This window comes from Pinus tabuliformis, chromosome 7, assembly GCF_031772625.1.
Source record: "Pinus tabuliformis cultivar Carrire ecotype Pingquan chromosome 7, CPIR1, whole genome shotgun sequence".
Classification (NCBI taxonomy): domain Eukaryota; kingdom Viridiplantae; phylum Streptophyta; class Pinopsida; order Pinales; family Pinaceae; genus Pinus; species Pinus tabuliformis.
The window spans coordinates 250307194-250324593 of NC_142293.1; the positions used below are offsets into that span (position 1 = coordinate 250307194).

Sequence of the window (17400 nt, forward strand, 5' to 3'; positions counted from 1 at the left end):
TATTTGTACCATAGTGAATAATTTCTCTAGATAAATGTAGCATAGGCACTGGAATCTTGCTAAAATTTTTGAATGAGTGTCCACACTTCTTCATCATTCATCCATCCATCTCATACTTCAATTATCCAATTAGGTTGGATAATAGAAATGGCAGAAAACAATTCTTCCACATCCTCGTCCCTTCTTGAGAGTGCATCTGCAACAACATTTAGCTTCCCTTTTTTTTAGATGATTTCAAAGTCATAACCCAACATCTTCATGACCCATTTTTGCTGCTCTTCTAAAGATTCTCTTTGTTCCAAGTAGTACTATTTAAGACTATCATGCTCTGTTTTTACCTCTGATACCAAAGGTTATGTATCCAAATCAAAATAACATAAAAACATAAGAAAAGATAGATCAATGCCTAGATAATAAGCCACATTGAGGGGGTAACCTCCCCTTACATCACATTAATGAAAAATTCTTGGATGATTAAGATGACAAGGCCTCCTTAGTATATATAGGAGTTTAAAGGGTCAAAATATAATTAGGGCTTACATAACAATAATAAAGTAAGATCTCAACAATAAAAATAGTGGGCTTCTATGGGGCACAACAATAACAATATGGGGGCTACACTAGTATTAAAGGGAACTAACAATCACAATCATTGGTAATTCGTTCCTATAGCCTTAAACTATCCCATCTTCATTTTCCTTTATTTTCCTTATTGGCAGTATTGTTTAACACTCATTTTTTGTCAATGCTACCTTTAGCCACATGTTACAAACCAATGATCTGATTGTAAAGGTCTTGTATTAACCTCCATACCTTAGCCTATCTAAGAGTTAGTTAATTATTGTATGTGATCATCTTGTTTGAATAAGGTGCATTATATAATAGTGGATACCTATTTAATGTAAAATGGTTCACTTTATAAGGCCTATTAGGCAGTTAGTAACCTATTATGAAGGGATCACAAGTGGTTTGTGATTTTGAGGCTGGTATCTAAATTAGGTAGAGCAATAGGATCCCAAGGGATTGTGGGTGGCCAGATTATGGATCTTGCGAGTGAGTGAGATGCTTCTATTGAGCATGAGACTCTGGAATGGATTCATATTCACATGACTGGAGTGCTATTGGAGTGCTCAACTGTGTGTGGGGCGATCATTGGTGGTGCTTTGAAAGATGAAATTGAGAGAATTCGAAGGTTTACCCGTTGCTTGGGGCTTCTTTTTCAGGTTGTAGATGACATACTCTATGTCACAAAATTGTTAGAAGAAATTGGGAAGACGACAAGAAAAGATTTGGTTAGAGATAAGGCCACTTATTCGAAGCTAATGGGTTTGGAGAAAGCAAAGGAGTTTACTGTTGAATTGGTGAAGAGAGGTAAGGAGGAGCTATCTTGTTTCGATCCAAGGAAGGCTGCACCTTTGTTGGGTCTTGCAGATTACATTGCACTCAGAGAGAATTGAAAAGCGTTCTTGAATCTCTATGTGTTATATATCCATTTAGCATTTGCTAAACTTCAGAAATGGTGCCATATTTATAACTTTGTATCTCCTGGCATTGTCCATAGTCCTAATGATTCTAATAATATGGATGCTTTAGATTTATTCAGTTTCAAAATATTATATTATTATTAATATTTTTGATTTTAGGTTTCTATGATTTATAATTTAAATGTTAAGAAAATATTTTTGGTGAAAATGATATAAAAAAGATTTCTGTCAATAGGTTGCACACTATCAACTGTGATTCATATTCAATACCAAAAAAAGATATTTACGAACCCATTTCCAACCATCAACTGTGATTCATCTTCAACACCAAAATCTACTAACTTTATTTTATATATATATCTATCCTCATCATTTTATCAAAATTTGAATCTATAAAAATTATAAATCTATGTTAATGTTCGAACTTTTTCAAAATAGAGATATTCAAACATTTCAATTCCTAGTTAGCTACTTGCTTGTTTTTGGGAGGTTATTTGGGTAGAATTGGCAAGTAGGAAATAGGAAAGTACAGACCCAAAACACTCTCCTTTCTTCAATCTCGGCATCTCTTCTTGAGCTCGACTGTCTTGTTGAGAAGTCTATGGATTGTTGCACATTTGGATACCTAAAATGAGTTCTCTCACCTTATACTTATAAACTTTATAAGGGCTACTCAAATTAGTGAAGAGACATGAGTTTTGGCTAATTTCAATTCAAGCCTACATGGCTTGAACACCCAAAAATGTATAAATTTTGAATAATATAACACTTATTCATAGAGATTATCCTGAGTATACACTATTTGCGGACTGCATGCATAATACATAACCTCCTCTACCATTGATCATTAATTTGTGGAATTAAGAAACAATCGCATGCGCACATTGAAACATCAATCACACATATCAACACAGTATGTAATGGGGAAAGCATACAGCTGAAAACCCTGAACTATCTGTATATTATAATGATAGAGAACATGTAACAATACATAGTACAATACTCCTCATAAGTACTCAGTACTATCTCCACATGCTACACACAAACTAGCTCAGATCTGAATCAAGTCACAGGTTCAAATCTCCTCACTGTTTGCCTACCTCTACTATTCAATTGAAGTTGAGAATAGATCAGATCCAAGTTCGAATTCCCTTGGCTTGTACTATGCAATCCTCATTGGCAATCTCAATCAATGATTGTGCAAATCTCATGCACAGCTATAGTCACAACTGATAGTAGTCTCACTCTTTCACCCACCTCTAACACTTGTCTCCACTGAACTGTCCATGCACTGAGTTAACTGATGTATTCTTTAGTTGATTTATGAGTTAATAATTAGTGAATTAATTAATAATTAATTCACATCACTCATCACTAGTGTATTTGGCAGTCAGACTAAATACAACTAGTTCAACTAAGTCAAACTGAACACAACTCCATCAACTACTCAATCAACTCCACCAAATTCAATCACTTGAGTTCTAACTGAAGTCCATCATGCAATAGCTCAACTAACCCATAGGAAAAGCGTATTTCCTTCTGGCAGTTGCATGTGCCATATCTGTAGCTCGAACTGAAGTGCTGCAAGAGGATAAGATAATGTTTATAGTCCAAATATTATTAAGAGCTAATAATATTCGACTGTTCTATTTTTAGACTGGCAATCTAAAAATAGACTTCGCCCATATGTCTAAAAATAGAAGTCCATCTATTTTTTCCAACATGACCAATCATCCATAAATAGCATCCTGCAACTCATAGACCATGATCCATATGTCTAAAAATAGACATAGTCTAAAAATAGACTTTGCACCAAAAATAGCTTGTGGGCCCACTTAGTGAAGGCGACTTCTTTTCACTAAGCTCCATCATCTTGTTGCATTTTCAACACTCCCTCTCAACAAGATATGGATTATCTGCAACCCCTATCTTGCCTCTGTGGTATTTGAATTTGCTCCTGGTGAGCACCTTCGTCAAGATATCAGCATCCTGATCCTTCGTGGGAATGTATGAAAGTAACATGATTCTCCGCTACACACAATCTCTGATATGATGGTACTTGATGTCATCCGTTGGGCTCCCTACCCAATTTGGATCCGTGAAGCCACATAGCTTCACCTCATCCTCCTGTCTGTACCACAATCCATATCCCGATGTGCCTCTGAGATAACGCAATACATGCTTGCCTGCCTTCCAGAAGAGCTTGGTTGGCTTAACCATAGCTTGTGAAAGCTGGTTAACAGCATAGCATATATCAGGTCGTGTATTGACCAGATACATAAGTGACCCCACCAACTGTCGATAAACAGTGGCATCCACTACCTCCACTGAAGTAGCATCCTCCTTCTTCCAACCTCCAAGAAGAGGAGTATCAACAGGCTTGTAGCCATGCATGTTGAACTTCTCCATTATCTCCCGAACATACTTACCCTGAGAAACAAATAGTCCATCACTGCGCTGCCAAATTTCCAATCCCAGGAAATAATGAAGGAGGCCCAAGTCCTTCATCTCAAACTCTCTAGCAAGATCCTCCTTGCGTGAAAGTATCAACAGCTAATCTCCTGTCAAAATCAAATCATCTACATAAAGTACAATGATCAGCAACTTACCATCCACCACAATCTGGTATAGGTTAGGATCCGACTCACTCTTGGAGAATCCAAGTCTGGTGAAATAACTGTCTATCCGTGTGTACCAAGCACAAGGTGCTTATTTCAACCCATATAGCGCTCTCTTGAGCCTGCACACATGCGACTCGCTGCTGAAGATCTCAAAAACTTTGGGCTGCTCTATGTACACCTCCTCCTCAATGACTCCATTGAGGAATGCAGTCTTCACATCCATCTGATGGATGTGCCACCCCATCTGTGCTGAGAGAGCAAGAATCGTCCGTATGGAAGAATACCTTGCGACAGGTGCAAAGGTCTCCTCATAGTCGATCCCCTCTATCTGTGAGAAGCCTCGGGCAACAAATATTGCCTTGTACTTCTCCACACTCTCGTCAGCTACCTGCTTCACTTTGTAGATCCATCTCGAACCCACCACTGATTTCCCCTCCGGTCTTGCGACAATCTCCCATGCATTGTTTCTGACAATCGAATCATACTCTTCCACCATGGCATCTACCCATGCGGGATCCTCCACAGCTTCCTCGAAAGAGGATGGCTCAGTCACGACACATTTGCTCACAAGAGCCATGTATCCAGTGTACCGATCAGGTGACTGTGTCTGTCTACACTGTGTTATAGGTGGTCCTACAACCTTCTCTGCATCTTGAGCCAGTCGCTCAGCTTCTGTAGTGCGCTTTTGCCCTCTGATGGTTGGCGCTACATGAGTGGTCTCTTCCACTCCATGAACTTCATCTTGTGGCTGATCCACATCCTGAAGCTCATCCTTAGGAACTAATATCTCCTTATCTGCATGCAAGTGTGGTTCCCTCTCAAGCGAACACTTCATGGCTTTCTCCTCCTGAAATTTGATATCTCATCGCACAACAGTCTTGCGACTGTCTACAAATACACATGATAGTTGTGGGGCGTATCAGTACCCCACAAATATCCCAACCTCTGTGGTCAGCTCCAGCATCTTCCTGGCATCTTTCGTCACATGCATGTAAACAAGAGAACCAAAAATCCTCAAATGGGAAATATCAAGCCTCTTACCAGAATAAGCCTCCTCGGGTGTACTCATGCCAAGTCTCTTGTGAGGACAACAGTTCTACACATATACTATAGTATTGCATGCCTCTACCCACAAGTGAAGGGGTAGGCCCTGATCATGCAACATTGCCCGTGTAGCACCCACGATTGTTCTGTTGTTCCACTCAGCAACCCTGTTCTGCTGTGGGTGATGGGGAGCTATGAGCTCTCTTCAAATCCCTTCTGCACTGTAGAAGTCCTTGAACTGGCTAGAGATGAATTCACCACCATTGTCGCTCCTAAGAGCCTTCACCTTCTTCCCCGATTCCTTCTTGACCAGTGCTTTGAAATCACAGAACTTTGAGTATGTCTCGCTCTTCTTCTGCATGAAGAAGATCCAACACTTTCGAGAGAAATCATCAACAAAGATCACATAGTACTTGTGCTTTGCTGTCAAAGCTACTAAGAAAGGTACACACACGTCTGTGTGAATTCTCTCAAGGATCGTCGTGGCGCGACTATCCTTCTCGTGAAAGGTGGATTTCACAAATTTTCACAAAGTACACCCCTTGCACTAATCTAACTGCGCAAGAGTGCCTTTAGGTAGCCTAGTAGAAATCTACTGCAGTATCTTCAAGGCTCCATGGTGAAGGTGGCCCAATCTCCGGTGCCACAACTCGCCATCATCCCAGCTCACCAATCCTTCTGCCTTGCATGCCATTGCTACGCAGCCATCTACATGCAATTGATAAAGGTTCTTGACTTGAACCCATATCTTCCGGGTTTCTCCAGTTGTCTTACTGTGCAAGAAAGCCTTTCCCTTGTTGAAGACAACATCATATCCCTTGCCTTCTAACATTGCCACAACGATAAGATTCTTCTTCAATCCTGGAACATGCATCACTTCCTTCAATATGAAGGGTTTACCAGACTCCCTCTCAAAGGAAATGGTACCGATACCGGTCGCATTGTATCTACCATCATCGCCCATCTCGATGCGCACTCCAAGATCTTTCTCATCTAAATCAGAAAACAAATATCGATCTCCTATCATGTGAAAAGACGCACCACTGTCAAAGAACCATATCGATCCCATCACACTTGATACCAAGCATGCGATCAGCAAAAAATCCAGCTCAAACTTCGAGGCTAAGGCCTCTCCCGCTATAGATCTAGCAGCTTGCTTATTTTTCTTCTTCTGCGGACAATTTGTGGCATAATGTCTGTGCTGGTGACAATGAAATCACTTCACCTTAGACATGTCGTGCTTCTTGCCTTTCGCACCGGAATGAGAAGCTTTCTTGTTCTTCCCCTTCTTTGCTTTGGCAGCCAAAGCGCAATTTTCTTCATTAGATGCCTTTGATGAAGATCCGTCCCTAGTATTCCGCCTAATCTCCTCTTGCACAAGATCAGACCAAAGTCTCTCCCATCCTGGAAATTTCTCCCGACCATTGATAGAGTCCTGATAGGAATGCCAACTCTTCGGAATACCAAGGAGAGGCAAGCTCACCAAGTCCTCATCATCGACAGTCACCCCCACACTTCCCAGCTCATCCCAACATTGGGTGAACTTCGTGAGATACTTGGGTATACTGTCTCCTTTCTCGCACTTAATGTTTCTGAGTTTATCCTTGAGTGCCAACTTCCTCTGGTTGCTCTTGCTTTGGAATAAATCTATCAACTCTTTTCACATCAAGTATGGAGAAGCCTTTCCATGCAGGCTGGATACAATGTGATCCTTCACGCCCTCCAACAGAATCCTTCGACACTTTGCTGTCTTCCTTTGCCAAGCCTCAACGTGAGCAGCATCAGTAGGCTTTGGGACCTCAGCATCTATGAACTCCTTCAACCCATTTTCATCTAACACCGCCTCCATCCTATCTTTCCATGCAATATAATTCGAGCTGCCTTCAAGGGCATACTCCAATTGCAATTCGTTGAAAGACATTTCAACTTCGACACCAAGAAAAAACTGCTGCAAATTCGAATTCCACCAGCTCAAAACTCAACTGCTTCTGATCTAAAATTCGTGAGAACAAAGTATTTCTTGTACAGAGATTGACTATATGGGCATTTACCGGATATATCACCTTCCAAAAGAAGGATAAATCCAGAGGATACCTGGCCCGATTATAGACTCTGCTTGAAGAAATAAAATGTAATCACTTTCTGAATAATAGATCTGATGATCAACTTCGCTCTGATACCATGTAGAAATTTTGAGTAATATAACACTTATTCACAGAGATTATCCCGATTATACACTATTTGTGGAATGCATGCATAATACATAACCTCCTCTACTATTGATCATCAATTTGCAGAATTAAGAAACAATCGCATGCGCACATTGAAACATCAATCACACATATCAACACAGTATGTAATGGGGAAAGCATATAGCTGAAAACCCCGAACTATCTGTATATTATAATGATAGAGAACATGTAACAATACATAGTACAATATTCCTCACAAGTACTCAGTATTATATCCACATGCTACACACAAACTAGCTCAGATCTGAATCAAGTCACATGTTCAAATCTCCTCCACTGTTTGCCTGCCTCTACTGCGCAATCCAAGTTTAGAATAGATCAAATCCAAGTTCGAATTCCCTTGGCTTGTACTACGCAATCCTCATTGGCAATCTCAATCAATGATTGTGCAAATCTCATGCACAACTATAGTCACAACTAATAGTAGTCTCACTCTTTCACCCACCTCTAACACTTGTCTCCATTGAACTGTCCATGCACTAAGTTAACAGATGTATTCTTTAGTTGATTTATGAGTTAATAATTAGTGAATTAATTAATAATTAATTCAAATCACTCATCACTAGTGTATTTGGCAGTTATACTAAATACAACTAGTTCAACTAAGTCAAACTGAACACAACTCCATCAACTCCTCAATCAACTCCACCAAACTCAATCACTTGAGTTCTAACTGAAGTCCATCATGCAATAGCTCAACTAACCCATAGGAAAAGTGTATTTCCTTCTGGCAGTTGCATGTGCCACATCCATAGCTCAAACTGAAGTGCTGCAAGAGGATAAGATAATGTTTATAGTCCAAATATTATTAAGAGCTAATAATATTCGATTGTTCTATTTTTAGACTGGCAGTCTAAAAATAGACTCCACCCATATGTCTAAAAATAGAAGTCCATCTATTTTTACCAACATGACCAATCATCCATAAATAGCATCTTGCAACTCATAGACCATGATCCATATGTCTAAAAATAGACATAGTCTAAAAATAGACTTTGCGCCAAAAATAGCCTACGGGCCCACTTAGTGAAGGCGACTTCTTTTCACTAAGCTCCATCATCTTGTTGCATTTTCAACAAAAAATTCATTGTCAACTTCAAAAATTCATATGCCATCAAGGACATCTTGGAATTTGACGATTCTCAAAGCGTTGGATTCTCCTTGTTGTCCTCTATAATCTCCATCCATCACATGTCCAAAATTCCTCATGTTTTTAGCCAAAATATCAATGGGTGCAAAACCCCAAGCTTGGGTTCCAAGCTCCCAAGTGACTCTTGTGGTGCTCCAACCTCCAAACCTCGAACCCTAGGGCTTGGAGTACCTCCCAAGCTACTAAAAATTCAACAAATGCCCCACTAATAGAAAATGAATTCCCTTAACAAGATCCTCATAAGGCCTACCCCAAACTTCTCTCCATGACCTGTCAAGTTTTTCAGCACCTTAAACCTTAAAATTGGTTGGCTACATGAAGCACTGTAAAGTTATGTTGATTTAGAGTTGCAACGCTCATAATTTTATCCACAGGAGGGTGGCACAAGACACCCATTTTCGTTTACATCCCATAGCTAATTTTTAAATTATGATCGCCGAGGGTGGTATTATGAAATGAAAAATTACAAATTGGTGAGTATCATCTCGAAAATAACATTTTTTTATATTGAAATGGGTGATTGTGATATAGTTTTTAGGGTAGAATGGTTATTCACTTTGGGACTAGTCACTATGAATTTTGAAGAATTATACATGGGATTCATGCAAGAAGGGAAAAACATAACCTCAAGGGAGTTACATCTAGTCCCCCTAAAATTTCCACCTCTCATTGTATAGAGAAGTTATCGAAGAAAGGATAGCCAAATATTATTCCATAGTTTAATTCAATATATGTAGTCAACATCACACCACAAGAGACTCACCTTGATTTGTCATTGGTTCTCTTTAAGAATCAACAAGTGTTTGATATGACACAAGGTTTACCACCTTCATGTGGCAAACGTGACCATGGTATTCCCATCATTCCAAGTAGTCAACCACCCAATGTGTGTCTTTGTTTATTGGCATCCTTTTGCAAAAAAAATTGAAATTGAAAAGATAATTCAAGGATTATTGGAGGTAGGAGTCATATAACTTGGTACTAACATGTACTCATCACCAATGGTCATGGTATTAAATAACGAAGGTACTTTGCACATGTGTTCTAATTTCTAGGCTGTCAATAAGTTGACTGTCAAGGACAATTTCGTGTTCCAATTATTGGTGACCTCTTGGAAGAATTTCATAGAGCCATGTTTTTGTTTAAAATTAGCTACGACCAGATCAAGATGAAAGAGGTGTACATCCTTAATAAAAATTTTCCTACATATGAAAGTCATTATGAGCCTTTACTAATGCATTTTTTTGTTTGTAATGTTGTATCAACCTTCCAAAGCTTCATGAACAAGATCTTTACCCATTCCTATGAAATTTTGTGCTAGTACTCATTTATGTTATTTTGATATTAATTAAACATTGGAAAACCACATAGATCATCTTGATTAAGCATTCCAAGTCCAATAGGATCACTAGATATTCATAGAATTCTCAAATTTGTTTTTGGGGGCTTCAAAGGTTGAATACTTGGGTCAAATTATAAGCTAGGAGGGAAACAAAAACCTTCAAGAGCTTGCATGGATTATTAAGACTTACAAACAACTACAAGAAGTTGTGAAAAATTATGGAAAAATTATTTCTCCCTTAAAATTGGTAGTCAAAAGGAATTCCTTTGGTTGGAATGAGGTCATTCAACAAGGCTTCTAACCTTTAAAGGTTTCCATATGCTGTATTATTGTGCCATATTTGACCAAAATTTTTATATTGGATTTGTGAGTGTACGTGCACATTTTCCTAAATATTTCCAATATTTAGGAGGACTACTATTTATAACATGTCTTGATAACCCTTTTTATTATTAGGATGTTTATTTATAGCATTTCTATTGTTAGTTTGTCAATTGTTAGTATGTCTATTATTTTTCCCCAAGAAAAAAACCATAATTTTCATTAATAAAAATGAAAATTACATGTTGTAGATGTCTGCAAGCATATCAAAAATGACTATGTGACATACTATAGCTAACCAAAACAAATGTTCAGGAACTAACTAAAAATGTATATCTAGAAAAATAGAATCTATTTGCCTAACCCTTTCTACCTTTCTTCTTTTCAAGTTTTCGCCATACTCCTTGTGAAGGAGTGGCACTGACAATTGCCAATTGATTTTTATTTTCGTTCAAAGAGACTTCTTTTTTCTGAATCCGAGCTCTCTGATACATGGGTTCATTTCATTCCACCCATATCTAAATGAGGGAGTGCGTCCATTGACTGTTGCACTGCCTTCCCTTCTTTTTCAAAAGTTTTCTGGCTCTGGATCGTTGCTTCAACTTCCTCTTCCTTACTGGTTTCTGGTGTGCCTTGTGAACTTGTACCTCCTCACTCATCTGATTCACCACAACTTCTTCATTCTCTTCTTCTGAAATATGTGGATCTAGAACCTTCCATCCCTTTTACTTTTTGGGTTGTTTCTTTTTCTCTATTTGGAAACTTCTTTGCTTGCAAACATGTATTTTGTAAATGACCAGTCTGAAGGCAAATGTGACACCTAAATGTCGTGTTTTCAAAGTCTAGAGGTTAGGTCCAATGAAAAATATTATGGAGCAAGTGGATGCTATCCGATAGTCCGTTGCTAAGATCCACCTCTACGCAGATTCAGGCAAAGGTAAAAATACCTTTATCAACTCTCTCTATATCTGTCTTGATGTATTTTCCTAGTGTATATCTAATTCCCTCTAATACCTGGTGGTGCGAGAAAGGGAGAGGAATAATATACATTCTTACCCATACTGGAATTTTAGAAACCACCAAAGTGTTAACATTAAATCCTGGGAACCAAGGGGTAATAAATAGACCTGCACTCCCCCAAAACCATAGACCTTCATTTAGAGCATTGTCCAAGTCCTTATGGGTGTCAAATTGGATGATAAAAAATCCTTTATAACAGAGATGAATGTCGTAGATTGGCATCCAATTAGAGAATATCCACTACTGAAGGTCCTCTTATTTGGGTCAAAAGCCATTAAACCTTCACACAATAACTCGTGATTGGACGATGTCAAATAGATCCTTTACCTCTAGTATATTTATTTCCATTGCTAGAGCATGTTCCATTTGATCAACAATGTAGGGGCCCGATAGGTTCTGGCCTTGCCCAGAGGATGCGGGCTTCTTCCCAACTGTCTAGAATGAATTAGAAATTTTCACCTGATCAAGATGGGATATAGATACTCCCTTGTTTTTCACTGCATCCCGATATGACACTGCACCCTTTGGATTGCTAGGTCAAGATGAGCCTTCCTGAAGCCTCAAATTTAAGATTATGATGGATGAAGGAATAATGTTATAATAGTGTAACCTCAAGTCATCTTGCATTGATTTTCCTCCACAGATCAGGCTTTATAAGATCATCGAAATACCCAGAATATTTTGGATATTCTGCTTCAATGTTTTAATGCGATCAGAGGCATTAACCCAAAATAAGGTTGATTTTCCACCTGGGGTTTTAATAAAAACTTGGAAATATATCTATGATCCTAGATTTGGATTCTATATTCGATATTCACATAAATATGCAGCCAAATCTACGCAGAAGTAAGGATATGAGGGGATTGGACTTGAGAAAAGATATAGCGGAAAAAAATAAATTCATAATCGAATGCCATTCCACCGATACCACCCGATGTACAATAGGGAAACACTAAATTGTCAAATAACAAAATAGGCATCACAACTCTACATTTAATCCTTCATTTCGACAGATCAATTCACTCATAGAATTTAGGATCTCTAGTTCCATCTACTTAAGTGGTATATCCACTGCAAGAATGGTTCTAAACAAACAATACTCTAATGTAACCAAATTCTTACATTCCGATTTGAATGACACTAGACCTACAAAATATAGAGTGAAAGAGATGGATGCCTTATCAAGGATCACCATGTGCCTAAACATATCTAGACTTGGCACATGAGCGAGATGCCATTCACGAACATTTGAAACATCATGCATGGTAGGAGTAAATAAGAACCATGTGGTGGAAGACTGATACGGAACACCCACGAAAACCTTGGCCATCTTTCCTTTACCTCCAACCAATTAACATGTCTATTGTTAGCATGCTTATTATTAGCATATATATTACCAGTAGGTGGCCTATTTATAACATGTCTAATTTTAGTAGGTTCTACCATATAAGTTGACATGTGACATTGACAAGGTGGTGGTATAGTAGTGACATGGCATCATAATGCACTAGCATAGCCTTATCCATTAGCCTTAGCATTATCCTTATTCTCTTACTAAACAAGTGCAAAATTATCTTTGTAGAATCCATTTATATTTTTGGGGTTCAACGCATCCACTTAGATATTTTATTTTAAGAACAATAATAGGATCTAAGTGTGCGAATATACTAGACTAGCTACTTGCAAAGCAAGAAAGAAGAAAGAATAAGAGTACTGAGATATTGACTAATGAACCAAGGAGACAATTCAAATTACTCATAAAATATGATTTTATATTATTTCTAAACATGGATACAATATATAGACACTCTAGGAGGCATAAGAAATTGAAATTAGGTTGGGATTCCAACAACATGCACTTAGTTTACTAAAAATCATTATCCTTATTTGGCAAGTGAGTCCAAATTCGTTTGGGAGACCCAAAATTAGCAAAATATCCTATAATGAAGTGAATTGGAAGCAAGTGGAGCTAGAAATCAATTATAACTGATCAATAACTCTCACATGCAAAAAAATTAACAATTAAACTAGGATAAACTCCAAAATAGGACTAAAAGGCAACTAGCAAGAGGAGGAGAGAGAAAAATGGTGACTAATTTCTAAATATTAGGGAGGAATTGCACAATCACAATAGGGAGGCCTATGCATGAGGGAATGTACATTAATGGAGTCAAATTATCCATTTAATCCTGAAACCAATGTTTATTTAGTACAACATGACATCCTAGGTTGCACCCCTTGCTAAAAATAAAACAACTAAATATAGAAAACCCTAAAAATAGATAATGTGCCAAATGATAGGGAATGTCTAGTAGTGAATGAAACGTGGTCCTATCTGCCCCTAATAATGTACAAAAAAGATTCCAATGATGGCCATAGTGTATGTAATGATGTGATTTTGATGAACTATTAAGTGTAGTGTACACCAACAACCCCTTAAAGCCTAACTGGGGGTTATACTAGTCAACGAGTCTTGACAATTTTTAGTCATGTTAGGTACTCATGTATAGCAACTATGTAAAAAAAATCAATGAATCCTATAAATTTGCAACCATTTTAGGTACTCATGCAACAATTTATTTAAGACACAATATGAGGAGAGTCAGGTAAAGAGGGAAATCCCAGTGGGAAGAAAACCCCCCTTAAAATACAATGCATACTATGTCACCTATGAAATTTTTATGAAGAAGGATGGTGTTACTAAACAACCCCATCATGAATCTATTATCATATATGTCCTATACCATCATATTTGTCTACTAGTTGAACCTTATTCTTGTTAACAATAGTAACATGAGCCTAGAGTACCAAAAAATTGAAAACTAGTTCCCTATGACCTGGAAGTTTCACCCACTAGTTGACTAACTGATTTTAGTGTATGACATGCCCTCCATAGCACGTGATCTAGAAATGTAATGGGATACTGATGGGATTCTAAATTAGAACCTAAAATATGTTAAAAAATATGATATGAAGAGTATGCAAAATTGCAACATACCTCCATCCACCCATAGCTCATACTAAGGTAGAAAGTGGCATTATTATCATTGACCCAACCTCCATAGCCCTGTAATGGAAATAGGGTCTAAAAATTTCATAAGTTTTTAAACTCTTCAAAACCCAAAATAAACATGACCATTGTGTCTAGCTCGTTGAGAACTTTCTGACAATATAAAATTTTACCTCAATCCAACCTTCGAATTGAGAGATATGGCCATGTATAGGCTCTGCCAATGACCTCTTGCCACATCACAATGTCCTACCACATGGATCCTGTGTGGTCCCCACGTGGTGCCCACGTGGCATCCCATCTCACTGCCATGTAATCCTTCTTCCAACTCTGTTTCATAGTGATGCCACTATGGCATGCATATGTGGCACACCATCTAATCCTAACCTTTTTCCACAAATACCATGATGTAACCCTCTTGGATGATCAACGAAGTCCATCCATCATAAGGATCAAAAACCCAGATTAAATGAGGGATTCCTGCTCACTGACATCACCATCTAAATTCCCTAAGATAGAAAACCTCTTCCATCATTGCTAAGAATTACTCCATCTTAGGCTTTCCTGTCTCACTGATGTCTCCTTCTAAATCCCCTGGTATAGAACCTGTCTTTGTTAATTTACAGAATATTTTTGTTCCATAGGATGTGAATTCCTCTACTATGTATCCCTATCCCCTTATTCAAACCACCAGGGTGATGTCATTCCCCTATTATGCCGACCTGTATCAGAACATTTCCCCCCTGGGCCTTTTCTCGTAGCCCTCCTTCTGAAACCCCCAAGGTGACATCACTCCAATGTCTTGATGACATCATCCTATCCAAGTGGCCATCCTATATATATATATAGATCAAATGAGGACCCCCCTTCCTGTCATGACGTCAGGTGGGTGGGTGGATGGGTTCCTTGCCCCCAGATAAATGATGGTTAATCATTCGGAACAGATCGAAAGAATGAGGGGGGGTCTGTCATCAAAATTTTGCCCCTTCAAAACCATGACACTAATAGGAATATTATCGTTTCATAATGGAAGGACAACTGACACTTAGTTATTTCGCACTCACTAGAATTGTTATATATGAAGGGATCTATTTGGTTTACACCATTATTTATAGAGGTTCTTCCTCCAAAACTTGGCGTTATGCCTCTACACAACTCCTTCCAGGTACACAAGCATGGTGCTTGTCCCCTTTGAGCTTTTATAATTAACACACACACACACACACACACACACATAACTATGCTTAGCTTACGACACTTAGTCAATAAGGATGTTCTTTCAGAGCTTGTGCCACCTTCCTAGTTGAAGGGGCTTCATCGGGGAGTTTCAACGTTTGACCTATCCTTAATGTTCTTAGCATTCACACATACACACACGAATAAGAATGAAAATATAATGATACTCCTCCTGAGATTAATGATACACATAAGGGCCTATTATTTAAAATTATTAAGATACGAGAATTCAATCAACAATAGACTACCCACCTCTTATGCTTAGGCCATTTAGGTTGATTTCAAGCTCATATTATCACATAGATTCACACATCCTATATACTCATGCAGTGATATGAAAATGGGGATCTTAGGCTTCTTTTCTAACTTACAAGAACCTCTCCCACTTCCAAAGCTTTAGATTTTCCCAAATCTTAATGATTAACCAATGCAGAATTAAGAAATGCTTGAAAATATAGGTGTATGCATGTATTTGGTTTTGACTGTTGAGTGCTTATGTTCATTTGCTTATGCTAATGTGAAACACAAATAATAGAAAATAAAGCAAAAATTCAACAAATCCCATAAGACAACAATATAATATGGATTTCACCCTGATATCTTGGGCTACGTCTCCTTGGGCTCTAATCAACTTGATTAGACTCTCTAGGATTATGGCTTCAATTATTTTACAAGTGCTACTCTTAACTCCATTGGTTTACAGCTAGACCAATGGGCTTAGAATGCCATCTTACCCCTGGCTATCCTTGTTCTACAGATAGGTCTAGGCTTCTCTGGACTTGACTCCTTCAGTCAGTGCTCTGAGCTTCTCGAGCTTCTGGCTTCTCTGACTCCCTCAGAATTCTGCATTTGTCTCTGGAACTCCTTCTCCTGTCTTCGACACACCTCAAACAACCAGCCACAGCTCGATCATTCGATCTCCTGCTATGCTGCAACTTCACTGCAGCCTCGTGGCTCTTTAGAAGTCTATTAGAGCTCTCTGGCTCTGCGGCTCTGCCTCCAACCTCTAGTGGCTCTGCCTATTACAGTGAGCTCAATTTGAGTCTCACACAACAGATACAATCAATAGGATTGTACTTGGATCCGCCAAGTCTCTCTGGAGTACACAGACTCTCTCGAGTACTCTCTCTGGCTTGATCATTTGATCTACTACTGTGCTGCAACTTCATTGCAGCCTTGTGGCTCTTTAGAAGTCTATTAGAGCTCTTTGGCTCTGTGGCTCTGCGTCCAACCTCTGGTGGCTCTGCCTATTACAGTGAGCTCAATTTGAGTCTTACACAATAGATAAAATCAGTAGGACTCTACTTGGATCCCCCAAGTCTTTCTGGAGCACACAGACTCTCTGGAGTACTCTCTCTGTCTTTGTCTTAACCTTGGCTCACTTGCTGCCCTTGCTTCTTCAGGTCAGCTTGGCTCTGGTTTTTCTACTTCTAGGTCTGCTTACTACTTCTTGGGCTACCCCCCTCTACTCTCTGTCAATCTGTGGATTTAAATCCAATTTGCTTCCTGATTGTTCGTTTCCACTTCTCGGCTTTCTGGTTCCCTGCCTTCATCCGTTTGAATCCCTTCTTTCTGCAGTTATAGTAACTGCATAACGCCTTATAGGGAGGTTGCCACCTATTCCTTTAGCGGATGAGCGTGTCAGTTCATCGGAAACACTCGATCATTTGAAACGACCGTTATTTCTGTTTACTCCAAGAATGCTCGTGAAACACGAATATCTGCCAACTCATCGTCCACGTCGGACTTCAAAGTCACACACAATATTCTTTATAACTTCATCAAATTCGGTCATCCATCGGGTCTCATCTCCGCTGTTGATCTGGACCCTCCAGATCCTACGGTCATCACACATATCGGGCGGATAACTTGCTCGACGTTTACCCGTCCGATGTGAGCGGTTTTCTCTCTCTTCCGCCA

General features: G+C 38.8%; 1 pseudogene; it reads left to right on the forward strand.

Annotated features, from left to right (window-relative positions):
* Positions 1–1106: 1106 nt before the first annotated feature.
* Positions 1107–17400, forward strand: part of LOC149246782 (geranylgeranyl pyrophosphate synthase 7, chloroplastic-like) — a 74579-nt pseudogene continuing 58285 nt past the window's right edge.